The following is a 20,174-nucleotide window of genomic DNA, read 5'->3' on the forward strand; positions in this document are numbered from 1 at the left end:
AACAAACAAGCAAAAAGATAAAAAGCCTAATAAGGCTCCAGCAGGACACTCTCTCTCATTGCCCACTGTGCACACCCAGGCTGCTCTGACGTTGGCGCTGATCCCGTGGCCCTTACAGCAGAGTGCCCTTTGTCCCCAGGTCATCGAGTCTCTTAGTAGACGGCTGTGGCGCCTCTGGCTAACGTGACTAGTAGGGTGAATAAGGAAGAGAGCGTTCACTTAAGGAATCCAAAGAGTGGTAACAGCAAGAAGTCACGTCCTCCCTCCAAAATGTGCAGTCAGGGGGATCACTGAATACCATTTCCTCTCCACACAAAGAGCGGTCAGTTGCCTTGTTTTCTTTGATACAGATATGTAAAGTACAAGACTTTTGTCTTTTATTTGAGACAGGTCTCATATAGGCTGCTACTACTACTTCTTCTTCCTCCTCTTCCTCTTCTTCCTCCTCTCCCTCCTCCTCCTGTTTTGTTTTGTTGAGACAGGGTTCTCTGTGTAGCTCTTGGTGTCCTAGAACTCGCTCTGCAGACCGGGCTAGCCTCAAACTCACAAAGACCTGACTGCTTCCGCTAGGATTAAAGGTGTGTGCCACTGCTGCTTGGCTCTGTTTGAACTTCTAACTTCTGAGTGCTTCGATTAAGGACATATGCCCCATGCCTCACTTTAAAACAGGAACTCTACACCAAGAGCTGGAGCCTGTACACTGCACTGGAGTGACACTAGCATCTTTTCATTTGTGTAAGCATCCCTCAAGCCAGGGTAAAGGAAAACGCTAGTCTTGCAGTTAAGGGAACAAGTCTGATAGCAGATGGAAGCAGGCACCTAGCTGTCTGTGTAGGAGCATCAGATAGCCCGGGCTGCCCTTCCCAACCTGCTTATCAGCTTCAAATCTCCTGTTTCTAAAATAGCTGGCACTTACTGCAAGAAGGAAGCTTCTGGTGTGGGGAGGGAGAGGGCTAGTTATCTGGTCATTAGTGTGGCTGGGCACTATCAGACTCTCCAAACATGCAGGGCGGAGTAGGCTAGTGTCTGCTGCCTGACACAGATAAACTGGCTTCCTCCTGCCGTCTCCATAACATGACTCACAGCAGTGTGGAGAGCTTTCTAGCTAAGCAATTTAAATCATCTCTCAATAGTGAATAACTGAATGAGTGATTTAGGAAGAAGACTACTCGAGCAGATACGCCAAAAGCCATTTTATAAAACTCTGGATCTGTCTTTAGACGGTTGCTAGTGGCTGGGTAAACAAGGAGGACTCTGTGCTTTAGTACACAGGAAAGGTGCCTTGAGGTGATGCAGGTGACAGAGTACTTGGCCTAGCATGCACAGGGTCCTGGGTTGCCCCCAGCACAACACAAAATGGGGCAATGGTGGTCAGCCAGTACTTGGGAGGAAAAAACATAATAAATTCAAGGTCATCCTCATCTAAAATAGTGAAGCTGAGGCCAGCCTGGGCTACATAAGACCCTGTCTCAATCAATCAGCCAATTGGTAGGAAGGGCAAAGGGCAGGACTGAAAGGTGTTAGCTTACTCCATCATCAAACAATTCATGAAATGCCATAACATTCCTGGGATCCTGTGCTGATGGACATACGCTTCCATTGCTAAGGATGTCAGTACAATATGACTAAGCACGACCTACGGGCACTTAGGAGGTGAAACTCTCCAAGTTCAGGGATGTGCATACAGGGTGCTCCTCCCAGGAGCAGCTAGAGGCAGGTGACTCTAGGAGCCGTTCTTTTCTTTCTTTAAGATTTATTTATTTATTATGCAGTATTATACAGAAGAGGGCGTCAGATCTCATTACAGATGGTTGTGAGCCACCATGTGGTTGCTGGGAATTGAACTCAGGACCTTTGGAAGAGCAAGCAGTGCTCTTAACCTCTGAGCCATCTCTCCAGCCCCTTTTCTTTTCAATTCTTTCTCTCTCTGTCTCTCTCTCTCTCTGTCTCTCTCTCTCCTTCTCTCTCTCCCTCTCTTCCTCCTCCTCCTTTTTTTTGAGACAGGGTTTCTCTGTGTAGCACTGGCTATCCTGGACTTGCTTTGAACTCACAGAGATCTGCCTGCCTCCACCTCCCAAGTGCTGGGACTAAAGGTGTGCGCCACCCAGTTCTAGGGACCTTTCTAAGCAGATGGACATTTCCAGAAATCTACACCCTTCCCTAAGTTGTACAATACATTATTAAGCCCATTTCCTGATGGTTTCACTTTTACCATCTCCTGACAGAGCATATGACAGTATTGAAAGCATAAGAGCACCAGCTGCTTCACCAGAGGGCCCAGGTGTGTTCCAAGCATCCATGTAGAGGCTCACAAGCATCTATAACTCTAGTTCCAGGGGATCTCACATCTAATATACACACAGACATGCAGGCAAAACCCTCATACACACAAAAGAAAATAAATAAATTTAAAAGAAAGAGTAGTTGTTAAGATGTTTTTCACATTTTTCTAATGCATGTTTCCTTCTTGGATTTCAGTGACTGTAAAACAGAGACCCTTTCACACACCAAAGCAAAACCCAATATAGGACCAGATCAGTGGGGATGGACTGCTGGGGGCGGGGGCACTTGCAGCCAAGCCTGACCACCTGGGTTCCATTCCTGAAACCACATGGTAGAATGAGGCAGATTCATGTATGTTGTCCACTCACCTCCACGCATATGCTCATGCATATCCACAGGTACACACAGGCACTCGTGCACACACATACACAAAGTTAAAAAACACAAATGTATATATGTATGTACGTATATACACACACTCAAGTAACTTCTAAATTTTAACTTGACAGGTTAGGCTAAAAGAGCCTTCATTTCCTAGCCTCCTAGTCTCTAATCTGCTTGCTAGTGGTATTTCAAAAATGAGCCTTTTTTGTTTTTTGTTTTTTGAGACATTGTTTCTCTGTGTAGCCTTGGCTGTCCTGGACTCACTTTGTAGACCAGGCTGGCCTCAAACTCACAGCGATCCGCCTGCCTCTGCCTCTCGAGTGCTGGGATTAAAGGCGTGTGCTACCACGCCCCGGATCAAAAATGAGCTTTTTTTTACATGTGAAGGGTAATTCTGCCCAACAGTTTGACAGACTAGGCTATGCGCTCAGCAAGATTAACAGTTGTGGTTTTATTCCACTGGGTTCTGAGGCGATGGTAAGAGGGAACAACCAAGGGTCAGTCGCCCCATGAGTGGGGAGAGCCACGCTTCAAATCTCAGAGCACTCTGGGTCCTCACTACAAAATTATGTTCTCAACGATAATCTATGCTGGTTGCTTCAGAGGACTCAGGTTTGGTTCTTTCCAACCACCTCCAGCACCAGAGGACTCTGGCTTCCATGAGCATCTACAATGATACGCACATATACTCATGCACTGACAAATGCACATAGTATAAATTTTTTAAAAATCACAAAAAAACAAAATAAATAAGTTAAAGAAAGCCAGGCAGTGGTGGCGCACGCCTTTAATCCCAGCACTCAGGAAGCAGAGGCAGATGGAGACCTCTGTGAATTGGAGGCCAGCCTGGTCTACAGAGCTAGCTCCGGAACAGTCAAGGCTACACAAATAAATCCTGTTTCAGAAAAGAAAAGGAAAAAATTGGGCATTGTGTAATTAAAAACTTTGTCCAAAAAAATAAACAACGACAAAAAAAAAACAAAAACAAAAACAAAAAAAGATGAATAGTAGCCATACAGATCAAATGTTTGTCCATATTTAAACAAATGAATTAGCCCAATGACTTGTTTTGTTTTTGTTTTTTAGAGACAGGGTTTCTCTATGTATCCCAGGCTGCCCTGAAACTCATTCTGTAGACCAGGCTGGCCTTGAACTCAGAGATCCACCTGCCTCTGCCTCCCAAATGCTGGGATTAAAGATATATACCACCACCACCCAGCCCTCAGTGACTTTTTAGAAATGTGCTATTACATGGGCAGGTGTATCTGGTCACATTTCAAAGCTATTATATTGATAGGGGTATTGGCATTACCAACTGAAGATGTAGTTCTTTCAGGTTTCTTAACATTTGAATATTTCTGCTCTTGAGACAGTGGCATATGTAGTCCATCTGACCTCTGACAGTATACATAGTCAAGGATCATCTTGGCTCCTGGGCCTCCTACCTTCACCTTCCCAAGTGTTAGGACTACTGGTCTAGTCAGCCACACTCAGTTCATGCAGAGCTGGGGAGTAAATCTAGGGCCTCGTGCATACCAGGCAAGCACTCTACTAACTGACACACATCTCTAGCCATTAGTAAGCTTTGTTTGCACCCCTAACTCCTGAATTATAAACAGAGGTCTCAAGGAGCTGGGTAAGAGGCCACCTGGAACAGTCACTGATGTCTCCACCCTGTGTGACCCTGAGAAGAATGATGTCTATCCCTCTGACTGGCCAGCTCACAGTCTGTGAACAGCCACCCTGCCTATATCTAGTGTCACATACAGTTTGACTTGACTAAGGTATAAGGACACGAGCACTACAACCCCCCAAAATATCAAAGGACTGCTAAAACTAAAAGGAGCATCGCAACTGGCAGGGCACTACATCCAAAGAGAAATGAGACTCAACCACTCTACAGCTGCCAAACACTTTCCAAACGCTGACTGACATGGCACTGACGAGCCCCAGAAACTCTCACTATTCAAGAAGGTAGCCATTCGAGTGCTGCCATGATACACACAGTGTTAACGGGTAAAGCTGCGACGCTTGCTAAGCTAAGGGCTCAACAGTATATGCTGTTCACATGCTATGGATTTTAATAAGGACTAAAACATGCACTTTTTAAAGATAACTTTCTTTTTTAATGTTTAGTTAATTTTTAAAATTTGTGTACGTTGGTGTGGGGGTGTCAGATCTTGGAGTTACAGACAGTTGTGCGCTGCCATGCGGGTGCTGGGGATCGAGACCGGGTCCTTTGGAAGAGCAGGCAATGCTCTTAACCACTAGGCCATCTCTCCAGCCCCTCAAAACATATGTATTATATTGCCTCTTTTTTTTTTTTTTTTTTTTGGTTTTTGAGACAGGGTTTCTCTATGTTAGCCTTGGCTGTCCTAGACTCACTTTGTAGACCAGGCTGGCCTCAAACTCACAGCGATCCGCGAGCCTCTGCCTCCCGAGTGCTGGGATTAAAGGCGTGCGCCACCACGCCCGGCTCTTATATTGCCTCTTTTTTTGTTTGTTTGTTTGTTTTTGTTTTTGTTTTTGTTTTGAGACAAGGTCTCTCTGTGTTAGCCTTGGCTGTCCTGGAGTCACTTTGTAGACCATGCTAGCCTCGAACTCACAGCGATCTGCCTGCCTCTGCCTCCCGAGTGCCTCCCTCCCTTCTTTCTATCTCTCTCTCCCTTCCTTCCTTCCTTTCTTAGGTATGTGTATGGATGTTTTGCTTGTCATATGTCTGTGTACCATATGGATACCTGGTAATTGTGGAAGTCAGAAGAAGTTGTTGAATTTCCTAGAATAAATGTTACAAGCAGTTGGTAGCTGCCATGTGGGTGCTGGGAATCAAATCAGGTCCTCTGGAGAGCAGTCAGTGCTGAGTCCATGAGCTCGCCCTCCTGCCCTCAGCTGGCTTCTTATACAGCTCAGGACCATCTGCACAGCAGTGGCATCCACACAGGGAGTAGGGCCCTCCCACACTAATCATTAATCAAGACAATGGCCTATAGACTTGCCTACAGGCAATCTGATGGAGGCATTTTCTCAACTGAGGTTCCTCTTTCCAGATGTCCATAGCCTGTGTCAAGTTGACAAAAACCATCGAAGACACATTATTTTATTTTTAATTAGGTGTGTGTGTGCACCTGTGTATAGGTATCTGCACAAACATGGGGGTGCACTTGGAGAGCACAGGAGAGTCAAATGCCTGGAGCTGGAACTAGAGGCAGTTGTTAGCCACTCCACATGGGTGCTGGTAACAGAGTGTGAGTTCTCTGCAAGAACCGTGCATGCTCTTAATCATTGTGTCATCACTCTAGCCCACTGTGTACCGCATTTATTATTGCTGGGGGAGGGGCACGTGCCACTGTACACATGTGGCGGTCAGAAGACAAGTCTGTAGAGTTGATCCTCCCCTTCCACCTCTACATGGGCTCCAGGAGCAATCTCAGGACTTCATTCAGGCTTGTACAACAAGCACCCCTTCTCACTGAGCCCTCTGAACAGCCAAGGTGAAAAAGATATTCAGGAGTTATTTGTGCTTGAAAATAAGCAGAGTTGTTTTATTCATGTGTAGTAAAATGAATGTGTTTTTAAAATTAATAAGATAATAATAATAATAATAGTAATAGTAATAATAATAATATCATGAAAATAACTTGAGATATTCCAAAAGAAAAGAGAAGCAGCAGCATCGGGCTAAGGGGTGTAGTTCGGTAGGCAGAGTACTTGCCTAGCACACAGGAGCCCTCGATTCTGGTCCCTGGCTTCACAGAAACTAGTCGCAGTGGCTCATGCCTGTGATCCCAGCACTCGGGAAGGGGTTGCAGGAGAGTCAGGAATCCAAGGACAGCTTCTACTACATAGAGTTTTCAACCAGCCTGGGCTACATAATGAGACCCTGCCTTTAAAAGGGGGGGGGGGGTGTTGGGGGATGGTCTGATGTATTTTGATGCTAATTAATAAAAAGCCATCCCACCTGGGCAGGGCAGAGGAGACAGAGGTGTTACTAAGGGTCCCAAAGAGGACAGAGAGGAATCCTGGGAAGAAGAAGAAAGACGGCCATGAGGAGGAAGGAGACCTGAAGGGAGAGGAGTAGAAGGTGCCATGGGTTAGATGGAGGAGAAGCACGTGGTCGGTGTGACGGAGAATCTGGCCCAGATGAGGAACATTAGCAAGTATTTGGGATTATGGATGGGGGGTAGCTTGATAGAAGTTATTAGAAGCAGATGGCATGGGACTGAGGCAGAGATTCCATGCCGGCCCCACTATGGAAAGTAGTTTAGAGGATTGATATCTGCCCTGGCCCAGGTTAACTAAGGCTACTTTAAAATATTACAAGTGTCTATATCTTAATTGATTGCTAGCCGGGCCTACAGGTAATGCAATAGGAGGGCATGTGCACCTCACTTTTGCTTTAAATAACTATGGACCATGCTGGCATCCTTGCCCTGGATCCACAGACAGCACAATAACTGTGTGAACCCATGGAAGAACTGTTAACATTTAAACATTTTCTATCATCACTGAAGAGCTTGTGTTTGAAGCATCATCCCAAGAATAATGTTCCCCTGAGTAGCAAACCTCAATAGGTAAAATGCATGACTTGATAGACCCAAACAGAAAAAATAAATGAGACAATGAAGAGAAGGGAAAATATTAAGACTACATAAGAAATTTCTTTGTGCCAGGCGGTGGTGGCGCACGCCTTTAATCCTAGCATTTAGGAGGCAGAGGCAGGTGGATCTGGATGCTTGCCTGGTCTACAAAGTGAGTTCAGGACAGCCAAGGCTACACAGAGAAACCCTGTCTTGAAAAACCAAAAGGAAAGAAAGAAGAAAACTCTTTGTAAAAATTCTTGAAAAAAAAATCTTGAAACCTGTAGGAATAAGTTACACTTTTCCCCATGTGTTTATAGTAAAAAACAATATTAATTCTGTTGAAGACAAAAAAGGCAGTATATGCTTATTTAACTCCATCAATAAAAACAAGACTATAATTTTTCAGTTTTAAAGATATTGAGGAATATCCGTTCATCCATGCTATTGCATGATTTTAGAATGTACCATGCCACTAAAACCTTAAAGAATCCAGTACGTGAATTATAATGGGTGTTTCAACACCAAAGCTTGCATCCCACAAACGGTGTTATTATTAAATGTCATCTGGGTGAGTTGCCTCATTTATTTCATTCATTTATTTCATTTATAACTTCTATCATTTACCCTCACAGGAGAATATTTCATAAACAGGAAGTGGAAGCTTTTAGGGTTTGTTTGTTTGTTTGTTTGTTTTTGAAATAGTGTCTCATGTAGGCCAGGTTGGCCTCAAACTTACTTTGTAACCAAGGGTGATCTTGAGTGTCTGTCTAATCCTTTTGTTCCCCACCTTCCAAGTACTCGAATTGCAAGTGTAACATATCCAACAAGTCCAACTTTAAGTGATGCTGGGGATGGAACCCAGGATCTCATGCATGCTAGGCAAGCATTCTACCACATGATCTACATGCCCAGCCCCACGGGGTAGAAGTCTAATAAGTAGCAGTGCTGGGCTAAAAGCCATCTAGATATGTAGTTGATATCTATACCTAGCTCCCTCCGTGTCCACGCAAGCCCTGAAGACTCTGTCAGTATGAAGCCCCAGGTATATCATCATCCTTTAAGCCCAGGCACCACAGTCTGTGCAGCTCCACATGGTACTGTGCACTCCAAAAATGATAGGCAGGGCTGGGAGAGCAACTTAGTGGTACAATGTCTACCTGGAATACGCGAGGACTTGGGAACTAGCAAGGGGGAAAACAGCCCCTACTCCAAATGATGTTCAAAGCAAACCTTACAACAGAACATTTGCTGTCTGTGCATGCAGATGGCAGTGTTGTGCCAGATACATGCTTATCACTTAGCTCCAGAAGCAAGAAGAGGGAGGTGTGGGCACCAAATAGAAGGACTTAGAGAGACTGGCATAGTGGTGCATGCCTATACTTCCCACACTAGGGATGCCAAGGTAGAAGGATCACTACAAGTTTAAGGCCAGCCTGACCTACCTAGGGAATTCCAGGAAAGCCAGGGCGACACAGTGACACTTTGCATCAAACAAACTAACTGTAGTATATCCCCAGCCATTAAGGTGATAGCCTGTGTTGGACTTCAGTTCACAACAGAAAATATAGTTCTGGGGGTAGGGGTGGGAGAGGGTGCACGTAGAAAACTGGCTGGCCACATTTCAAGCGCTCCACGACCCGCCACCTGTGGACAGCAGTGATAGCAGGATTGCAGAATTGTACAAAGTGTCTGAGTAAAGAACCTTGTCAATGCAAATCTTCAAGCACACTTTTTTTCCCCAGCTTTTAGAGACTTTATTTTCCTTCCATTTTCCCTTTGCTCAAGTGTCTGCAGAGCAGCTCAGGATCACTCAGTAGTGGCTCCAACCCACTCAGTGGCCTGCACTGTGGGAGCCGCTGAGCAGTCCTCAGAGGCTGGCTGGACAGTCCAGTCCTCAGTAGGGAACTGCTGGATGGGTACAGCAGGCACCTGCACACCCTCGGACCAGTCTGCCACCTCTGGCTGTGCAGCGGTGAACTCAGGAGCTGGCGCAGTCCATTAGCCCTGGAATTCCTCCTTGGTCACGGCCTTCTCAGCAGCAGCCTGCTCCTCCTTCTCAATCTCCTCTGGGTCTCTGTAGAAATAAAAATCAGGCATAACCTCCCATGGGTGCTCACGGGAGATAGTGCCACGCATGCGGAGTACTTCCCGGGCCAGCATCCACCACACCAGACCCACTGAGTGAGCTCGCTTGTTGTTGCAAGGGATGCAAAGGAGAATCCGTGTTGCACAGAGCAATGGTAAGCGGGCTGACGTAAGAGGCTTCTGTGAGGGGCTGGTGGTCAGCCCTGGGGTGGGTCATCACTAGAAGCCGTGGCTCCCTCAAGGCTGCTTGGATCTGGTTAGTGACAGTCCCAGGTGTGAAGCGGCCAGCAATGGGAGTGGCTTCAGTGAGTGGCCGCAGCGAACTTCAGCACAGCTGGCTGGTCAGTGCTCCTGGAGGAGATGACGCTGACGTCAGCGGGGTTCTCAATGGCAACAACAGCCCGAGCTGCAAGCAACAGCTTCTCCCATGTCCTCTTCAGATTTATGGTGTAGACACCATCACTCTTCCTTTTGTAGATGCATTGCTCCATCTGAAAGTCAAGGTTGCTGCCACCTAAGTGGTTCCCGCAGCAAGAAATTTGAGGACATCCTCCTCCTCCAGCTGCAGGACATCAAGGGCTCCAGACATTGTATAAGCTTCCCTTTAAGTTACGACGGCAATCAAGTACAACGTAAAATAGACCCCGTCCCTGGACAGTGTGGAAAGCTACAAGCATACTTTGTAGGATGAAGAAAAGTACTCTAGAGAAGTAAAAGTGAGGTGAACTTATCTTTAAAACATTTCTGGGGGGCTGGAGAGGTAGCTAAGAGGTTAAGAGCACTGACTGCTATTCCAGAGGTCCTGAGTTCAATTCCCAGCAACACGTTGGTGGCTCACAACCATCTATAACATGATTTGATGCTCTCTTCTGGCCCACAGGTGTACATGCAGGCAGAGTACTGTATACATAATAAATAAATCTTTAAAAAACCAAAACTCTGCTTCCTGATACTTCAGCAGTTAAGACCACTGGCTGTTCTTGCAGAGGACCGGGCTTTGAATCCCAGGAGCATACCTGCAGTACTTGCAAGCTGCAATGGAGGGGTGGCAGGTTCCAGACCAATCTGGATTACATCTCATAGCCTGACTCAAAGGGACAAAAGAAACAGACAAAAACAACTTCCTCACTAATGGTAAAATGTTTTGCAAATGGGATGAAGTCAGATAGATCACATAAGAATATCAGCCCTGCTCAACATCAACAGGTCGTAGAAAGTTTACAGGAATATAACATTTCCTGCCACAGAAACTATGCAAAGGTTTCCAGGTATGTGGTCATTTGTACATCAAACAATTGCACATCACGTGGTCTTTGACAAACATAGACTAAAATGAGGGAGACACAGGGAGAAAGGGATTGCAGTTGAGATGCCTATGGGCCTTTCCCAGGTAACAATTTTGAATGAGTCAAAAATTAACTATAGCATTTGCTTCAGCAGCACATATACCAAAATTGGAACAATACAGAGAAGATTAACACGGCCCCTGTGGAAGGATGACATGAAAATTCTTGAAGAGTTCCATATTTAAAAAGAAAATAAACAGCTGGGTGTGGTGGTGCACACACACCTTTAATCCCAGCACTTGGGAGGCAGAGGCAGGTGGATCTCTGTGAGTTCCAAGGCCATCCTGGTCTACAGAGAGAGCTCCAGGACACCCAGAGCTGTTACACAGAGAAACCCTGCCTCAAGAAAAAAAGGAAAGGTAAATAATAACTGTAGGGGCCGGGCATGGAGGTGCATGCCTTTAATCCCAGCACTTGGGAGGCAAAGACAGGCAGATCACCATGTAGGAGACTAGCCTGGTCTACAGAGCAAGTTCCAGTACAGTCAGGGCTATATAGAGAAGCCCTATGTCAGGGGGAAAAAAAATCAAGGAAAGGGGGTGGGGGGAAGCGAGCAGGTGAGAAGAGAGAAGAAAGCAGCAGGACAAAAAGCAAGAGATCAAATCTACCAACAGCCACAACACAAGAGCTCCTGGTTTTTCTACGCCATCCAATAAATAACTACACATTGTGTTAGACTTGGTGCATCTGCAGTCAGTAACGCAAACCACAAATACATACACAAAGTACAAAACACACACAGGACACAAGACACCCATTACAAATATAAACCAAGCCGGGCGTAGTGGCGCATGCCTTTAATCCCAGCACTCGGGAGGCAGAGGCAGGCGGATCGCTGTGAGTTCGAGGCCAGCCTGGTCTACAAAGTGAGTCCAGGACGGCCAAGGCTACACAGAGAAACCCTGTCTCGAAAACCAAAAAAAAAAAAAAAAAAAAAAAAAAAAAAAAAGTTAAAAAAAAAAAAAAAAAACAAATATAAACCAAATGTCAACATTTTGTCAGCATGAAACCACTCCTTGAATGAAGCATCTGCAGTTGTTAGAGTTCCTAAACCTACAATTTGCATGAAATTATGCATTTCCCTGTTGCTAACCTAAAACTGCCACAGACCATGCTTTGATCTAGTAATGCAAATGCTGGGGTGAAACACTGGGCATTACGATGCATGTATTCCAGAGTACACTCATGGTCATCAACCCAAGGTTCCACACACACACACTACTGGGAGAGAGCTCATACGGGATTATCAGTATGCCTTTATGTTATAACATGTCAATAGTGATATTTTGCAGAAACATATCTTAATAATCACAACAAACTTCAAATTCAAATAGATAATACTAAGACTTTAAAAAAAAAAGAAGGGGGGCTGTAGGGTGGAATTTGTCTTACAGTGAGTGAAGATAACAATTAAATTGTGTCTGCCAGTGCCAATGTACTCTCGGTAAATAAGTTTGTAAGAAAATATATTTGTTAAGAAAATTGAGCCTACAGGGAGCTAAAGAGATGGCTCAGCGATTAAGAGCACTGACTGCTCTTCCAAAGGACTCCGGTTTAATTCCCAGTACCCACATGGCAGCTCACAACAGGCTGCAACTCCAAGATCTGACACCCTCACACAGACATACATGTAGGCAAAACACCAATGCACATAAAATAAAAATAAACATTTTTTTTAAAAAGACTTTTTAAAAAATCATTTAATCCCAGCACTTGGGAAACAACCAGTCTGGGCTACATAGTGAGTTCTAAGTCAGCCAAGGCTACATAGTGAGACCCTGAACTCAAAATAAATAAATAGATAATTAAGGGTCAATAATGTAGTTCAGTGGGTGGGTAAAAGCACTTGCCAGGAAACCCTGACAACCTGACACAAAGTTGTCCTCCAACCTCCAGTAAATGCACAATAGCATGCCTGTACCTCCCTACATACAATGCACATAGTAACAACAAAATGTTTTAATGTTTAAATTCCTAGAAATTTGGATTTTTTTTTTCTTTTTTTCTTTCGAGACAGGGTTTCTCTGTGTAGCTCTGGCTGTCCTGGAACTCATTCTGTAGACCAGGCCACCCTCGAACTCATAAAGATCTGTCTACCTCTGACTCCTAAGTGCTGGATCAAAGGCATGTAACTCCATGGCTGCTAGCCACCGTAAATTTTAATGGCTAAATTTGTATTTTAAAATAGCAGTTGTGAGCCAGGCATGGTGGTGCATGCTTTTAATCCCAGCATTTGGGAGGCAGAGTCAGGCAGATCACTGTGAGTTCGAGGCCAGCCTGGTCTACAGAGTGAGTCTGGGACAGCCAAGACTACACAGAAAGACCCTGTCTCGAAAAAAGAAAAAAAACAAAAAATGACAAAAACAACAGTTGTGAAGAAACATTGTTATTTTGGCAATTATAGCACATGCATAAATAAGCATGCAACCATAAGAGCTGTTTTTTATATCTATTTCAACAAAATGTATGCAACATATTAGTAAAGAATACAGAAAAGCCTGCCCTGGGGGGCATGTGCCTTTAATCCCAGCACTGGAGAGGCAGAGGCAGTTGGATCTATATGAGTTTGAAGCTAGCCTGGTCTATACAGTGAGTCCAGGTTATCCAGGGCTATATAGTTAATACCATGTCTGAAAAACAGACAAAGGGGATGGTGAGATGGCTCAGAGGTTAAGAGTACTGACTGCTCTTCCAGAGGTCCCGAGTTCAACTCCCAGCAACCACATGGTGGCTCACAACCATCTATATCATGATCTGATGCCATCTTCGGACCTGCAAGTGTACATGTAGGCAGAGCACTGAATACACAATAATAAATAAATCTTTAAAAAAAACCACAAACAAAAAATTTTAATACAGGAATTACAGAAAGGATATAATCCCTGTTTTCTATACTTAAAAATATGAGTTACAGAAAAAAATAATAGTGCAAAGAAACCTAATTTTGATCTAATGGTGTGATCCCAGGCTACTTATGTCTCTGTTCTCCATATTTTGTTTCTGCAACATCAATTTATTAGTTCTTTGAGGCCAAAAGGCACATACCACAACACAGTGTACTTAATATCAGCATCCTCTACATCCGAAGGATGCACACTAGCACTTACATTAACGTGTTAGAGGGGACCTTTTTTAAAAATTATAGATTATGGGGGCTGGAGGGATGGCTCAGAGGTTAAGAGCACTGGCTGTTCTTCCAGAGGTCCTGAGTTCAATTTCCAGCAACCGCATGGTGGCTCACAGCCATCTACAATGTGATTTGATGCCCTCTTCTAGCCTGCGGATGTACATGCAGGCAGAGCACTGTATACATAATAAATAAAGATCTTTTTTTTTAAGTATAGATTATGTATTTGTTGGAGATGATGGTAGCAGTACACACGTGCTACAGTGTGCATGGTGGGAATAGTTGTATACGGTTTCTCCGTGCAACAAGCCCTGGCTGTCCTGGACTCTTTGCAGACCAGACTGACCCTGAACTCTGCCTCCTGAATGCTGGGATTAAAGGTGTGTACCACCACACCTGGGTTTCTTTGTTTTGTTTTGTTTTACTTTTTAACAATTTTTTAAAAGATTTATTTATTTATTATTATATATTCAATGCTCTGCCTGCATGTACATCTGCAGGCCAGAGAAGGGCATCAGATCACATTATAGATGGTTGTGAGCCACCATGTGGGTGCTGGGAGTTGAACTCCTGACCTCTGGAGGAACAATCAGTGCTTTTAACTGCTGAGCCATCTCTCCACCCCCCAATTTATTTTTTTTTTATGTGCATTGGTGACCCAGACGTCTGTGTGATATATGTCTGTGTGTGGGTGTCAGATCCTATGGAACTGGCCTTACAGACAGTTATAAGCCTCCATGTAGGTGCTAGGAATTAAATCTGGGTCTTCTGGAAAAACAGGTAGTTGTTCTTAACCACTGAGCCATCTCTCCAGCTCCTGGGATAGTTTTTATTATCTGGATTACTAATCAAAGTTAATGAGCCAGGCGTGGTAGCACACAACTTTAATCCCAGCACTCGGGAGGCAGAGGCAGGCAGGCAGATTGATGTGAGTTCAAGGCCAGCCTGGTCTACAACGCGAGTCCAGGACAGCCAAAGCTACATAGCCAAGGAAAAAGCCAAAAACAAAACAAAACAAAAAAAGGAAAAAACCCCAAAATTAATGTATGCCAGGAGGTGAATGAAACTAGGCACAAGCAAGGTGCTCTGAAGCAAAGTGATGAAAGCAGAAGATGCCCACAGGCGGCAACTCTGGCTTCCTGGGTTGTCGGGCACAGCACACATTTCCTGGGCTGGCGGGCACAGCACACATTTCCTGGGCTGGCGGGCAAAGCACACATTTCCTGGGCTGGCGGGCAAAGCACACATTTCCAGGTAACAGTTTTTTCTATTGCACCCCTCTATGGAGTGCGAACCAGTAGCTTAAGCATACGGGAAATTTAAACAAACCCTTGAATTCTAGAACAGTTACCACAGTGTACAGAAAGAGGTCCTAGCAAAATGCTACCTAGGTATAAATTGGGACTTTGGGCAATAGATTTGGCAGTATCCGTTAAAATTTACAATGGGCAGCAAGCTTAATCCCAGCACTCAGGGGGCAGAGGCAGACAAATCTCTGAGTTTGAGGCCATCCTAGTCTACAAAGTGAGTTCTAGTACAGCCAGAGCTACAAAGTGAGACCCTGTCTCAATAAACAAAATAAATGTACAATGGCCACCTGTATGCTTCAGATCGACCCTAGAGAAACACTTCCTCACATGTTCACTTGGGTGTACAAAAAGAGGCCCCAAAGGGCTGGTTTTCATAATGAGAAACAACCCAAATCCCACTGTGCTGAGCTGGGAAATGACACCTTGCAAAATGTCCCTCTCTGGATCTCTAGAAGGCATGTGTGTGACAAAGGAGACGTTGCAGATGAGGTTATGCTAAGTGTGTGGAATGGGGAGCTTCTGATCACCTAGAGATCAAAACATCAGCTATGTGCCAGGCAAGGTGACACGTGCCTTTTACCCCAGCAGAGACAGGCAGATCTCTGTGAGTTCCAGACTAGCCTGATCTACATAGTGAAACTCTGTCTCAAAATTAAAGAAAAAAAAAAAGAGGCATTACACAATTCCTGCAGGCTCCACCCCTTTTGAAATCACTGTACTCGTCCCATAGTCAGTCACGTTCATTGGGGACGACCGACTGAATGTTCCTTGTGTTCACCCACCAAGCACTGCTGTAAAGAAAGATGAAGGCAGGTGAGAAACAGGAAGCAGGATGCTGTGGGGACCTGAGAGTCCTTGCATAACTGACACCACAGACTCTTAGGGCCTAGGGAAGAACAGGCACAGGACACCCGGCCCAGGAGCCCCAGCCAACAGGGGGTGTTTTACAACAGTAAATATGGAGCCCACAAGGTGATAAAGCTCATTTGTTTAGAAAGACTTTGAACAAAGAACAGGAGGAAGACTGAATGCATCTCACCATACTGCCAATAAGCTGTGAGGCAAGGAAACTGCATGGGAATCACTGAAAAACTAAATAAAAATTTCTCTAAATAAGACCTATCTCTGCTGCTAGGAAAAGAAATCTGTAGATAAGATGTTAGCTGTTCAGTGACCAGCTGACTGATATGCATAAAAGAACTTTCCAGAAACAGCAACATAGCACCTTACCAAAATAACCTAACAATAACAATAATAAACATTTTCTTTTTTTTTTAAAGGAAATTCTTCCTTTAAATTTTTTTTTATTATTTTATGTGCATAGGTGTTCTGCCTGCATGTATGTCTGTGTGAGGGTGTCAGGTCATGGAGTTACAGACAGGTGTGAGCTGCCATGTGGGTGCTGGGAATTGAACCCAGGTCTTCTGGAAGAGCAGTCAGTGCTCTTAACCACTAAGCCATCTCTTCAGCCCCATTTCCTGCCTTTTTAAAAAAGATTTATTTATTTATTATGTATACAACATTCTGCCTGCGAGTGTGCCTGCTCGCCAGAAGGCGGCATCAGATCCCAGTATAGATGGTTGTGAGCCACCATGTGGTTGCTAGGAATTGAACTCAGGCCCTCTAGAAGAGCAGACAGTGCTCTTAATCTCTAAGCCATCTCTCTAGCCCAATAAGCATGTTCTTATTGTGGTGGGGCAGGGTGTCTCCTCGGCTCTATAGTCAGGCTGACTAGGACTCATGGCAACCCTGCCTTGGCTTCCCAAGTGCTGGGATTGTAAGCATGCACCACCCTGACGGCTTGTCTCTCTATGTAGCCCAGGCAGGCCTCTGACTCATAGCAACACTCTTGCTTCAGTCTCCTCTAAGTGCAGGGGTTGTAGCCATGCACCTACTATTCCTTTTTAATTAATTAATTTTGAGGGATAGTCTCATGTAGCCAGACTAGGTTTAAGCTTGATGCACAGGCAAGAATGACCTTAAACATCTGATCCCTGTCTCTTCTTCCTGAATGCTAGGATTAAAGGAGTGTGCCACTATGCTGGTTTATGCAGCTCTAGGGATGAAACCCAGGGCTTTGTGCACATGAGGCAATCTCTCTACCAACTGAGCTGCATCCCTAGCCCTACACTTCTAAAATGATCACTGTCTAAAATGTTAAGAACATGATCCCTAGGGTGGAATCCGATTCCAGCCTCAGCTTCGCACTATGATCTCTATCAAGCCACTTAATTTATCTGTGCCACAGTTTCTGCACTGGGGATGGGATAGATACCAATACCCAACCTCTGGGCTGGAGAGATGGCTCAGGGGTTAAGAGCACTGGCTGCTCTTCCAGAGGACCCAGGTTCAAATCCTAGCAGCAACATAGCTGTACACAACTGTTTAGAATTCCATTTCCAGGGGATTTGACACCCTCACACAGACATACAGGAAGGCAGTTCACCAATGGAAATTTTAAAAATTTTATTAAGTCTTTTAAAAAGGGAGGGGGGGCACTGGAGTGATGGCTCAGCGGATAAGAGCACTGTCTGCTCTTCCAGGGGTCATGAGTTCAATCCCCAGCAACCACATGGTAGTTCACAACCATCTATACTAGAATCTGTTGCCCTCTTCTGGCATACATATATATATGCAGATGGAGCACTCATAAAATAAAATTTAAAAATTAAAAAAGGGGGGGGAGGCTGGAGAGATGGCTCAGAGGTTAAGAGCGCTGCCTGCTCTTCCAAAGGTCCTGAGTTCAATTTCCCAGCAGCCACATGATGGCTTGCAACCATCTATAATGAGATCCGGTGCCTTCTTCTGGTGTACATGCAGGCAAAACACTGTGTATATATGATAAATAAATAATATTTTTTTAAAAAATGCACCCAGGTGTGTGGCACATGCCTTTAATCCCGGGCACTCAAGGAGGCAGGGCTACACAGAGAAACCCTGTCTCAAAAAGGAAAAAACCTAAATAAATAAATAATTAATTAATTAATTAATTAAATAACCAACCTCACCAAGCAGATCAATGTAAGTTCTGAGGCCAACCTGGTCTACAAAGTGAGTCTAGGACGGCCAAGGCTACCCAGAAACCCTGTCTCAAAAAAACAAAAAATGAAAAAACAAAACAAACCAAAACAAAAAAACCACCCCAACCTCAGAAGGCTTTTGTGGAATTTAAATGTGATAACAGCCATGACCTGTTTCACAAAGGCCTGGCATGAAGTACAATGTGCTGTGGTCACACCAGCAGTACAAGTGCTGACAACGTTGAGAGGAGTTATTCCAAGCCACGTGTGGCAGAGCACACCTGAAATCCCAACTCTGGGGAAGCAGGAAGACCAGGAGTTCAAGGTCATTCTGAGCTACCTATCTTCAAGGCCAGCTGGGCCTCTCCATTTAAGACCCCACGTCAAACCAACAAAAGATAACGTTCAGCTCTTGGCCATACTGCCCCCACAGCCCTCAGAACTTCATCCTTACTTCATGCCCTGGCTTGCTGTGCCTTTCACCTGAGCTCATCCAACAGCAGTGACTTGCATCAGTGCTGGATGGCTGTGTGCCAAGAGGAAACTACTGGAGAACCAGGACGGTTTACTCATTCATTATCGCTCCCCATTCTAGAATCTGGAATTCTAGAAACTTGGTTCTGAACTTTTCCAAAGTACTGATAGTATTCCAGACAGACCAAACGAAGCCCAAACCTCATCCTGAAGGTTCTCCTGTGCGTGTCACAGCACACAAAGCCTTGGCTGCTTCAGCTGAACAGCTCCAAACCCAAATGGTCTTCTCTCAAACAGCAAAACAAACAACATACAACCCCCTGCTGCCTTTCACTTCCTAAGCAATACCCAGAACACACTCTGGCCGTGTGGAGATTGTGTTTGTTTGCTGAAGCATAATTGGCATACAATAAACTGCACATATTTAAACTGTAGGATCTGAGTTGTTTTGACACATATACACATGAACATGAAATGATACCACAACCAAACCAAAACATCCATCACCTCAGAACCTCACGTTCCTTTCCAACCTTCTCTCTCTCTCTCTCTCTCTCTCTCTCTCTCTCTCTCTCTCTCTCTCTCTCTCTCTCTCTCTCTCTCTCGCACCCTCCGGGCCCTCTTTCCAGGCAGTCATCACAGAGCAGCTTGGATTTTCGGCAACTTCATATAAATGGAATCTTACAGTGTACGTTCTGTCTGGCTTGTGCGTTCAGCGAAATCCCACGCACTATCTACAGAGCATGACTTCTTGTTGACTCCCAGAGTGCTGGGATTACAGATGTTTGATGGATTAAAAAAAAAAAAAAAAGATTTTATTTAATTAAAAATCTTTTAAAGATTTATTTTATGTATATGAGTATTTTTTTTTTTTTTTTTTTTTTTTGGTTTTTCGAGACAGGGTTTCTCTGTGTAGCCTTGGCCATCCTGGACTCACTTGGTAGACCAGGCTGGCCTCGAACTCACAGCGATCCTCCTGCCTCTGCCTCCCGAGTGCTGGGATTAAAGGCATGCGCCACCACGCCCGGCTTATATGAGTATTTTTGCCTGTGTGTGCAGTGCCTGAGTTTCTCAGGCGAGGGCATCAGGTTTCCTAGAACTGGGGTTACAGATGGTTGTAAGTCACCATGTGGTTGCTTGGAACTGAACCCAGGTCGTCTGAAAGAATAAGAACTCTTAGCCACTGAACCACCTCTCTCCACAGAAAGATTTAGGCATGAAGGTTTGTGACTGCCTCAAACTGGAAACATCCCAAATGTCTAACAAGTGACTAAGCTGGGTAATGGTGGCGCACACCTTTAATCCCTGCATTTGGAAGGCAGAGGCAGGAGTATCTGTGAGTTGGAGGCCAGCCTGGTCTACAAAGTGAGTCCAGGACAGCCAAGGCTACACAGAGAAACCTTGTCTCAAAAAAACAAAAAAAAAAGGAAAGAAAAAAAGGAGGCATTTGATAATGTAGGTTGAAGTTCCAAAAGCCTGCTATTTACTGTTCATATTTATTACAAACTACAACTAGGGACAATCTCAGTCTCTCTCTCTCTCTCTCTCTCTCTCTCTCTCTCTCT

The 20,174-nt window shown here is 44.7% G+C and overlaps 1 protein-coding gene, 1 non-coding gene and 1 pseudogene across 3 annotated transcripts in view; 1 reads left to right on the forward strand and 2 right to left on the reverse strand.

Annotated features, from left to right (window-relative positions):
- Hectd4 (HECT domain E3 ubiquitin protein ligase 4) overlaps nt 1-20,174 on the reverse strand; it is a 162,072-nt gene that overhangs the window by 137,434 nt on the left and 4,464 nt on the right. The window lies entirely within an intron of this gene.
- Nucleotides 8,787-10,023, reverse strand: LOC127202800 (40S ribosomal protein SA-like; annotated as a pseudogene).
- LOC127204072 (U6 spliceosomal RNA) lies at nt 10,761-10,863 on the forward strand. The gene has a single exon (XR_007832428.1). It is a non-coding gene; the product is annotated as a U6 spliceosomal RNA (small nuclear RNA).

Source organism: Acomys russatus, chromosome 19 (genome assembly GCF_903995435.1).
Source record: "Acomys russatus chromosome 19, mAcoRus1.1, whole genome shotgun sequence".
Lineage (NCBI taxonomy): Eukaryota > Metazoa > Chordata > Mammalia > Rodentia > Muridae > Acomys > Acomys russatus.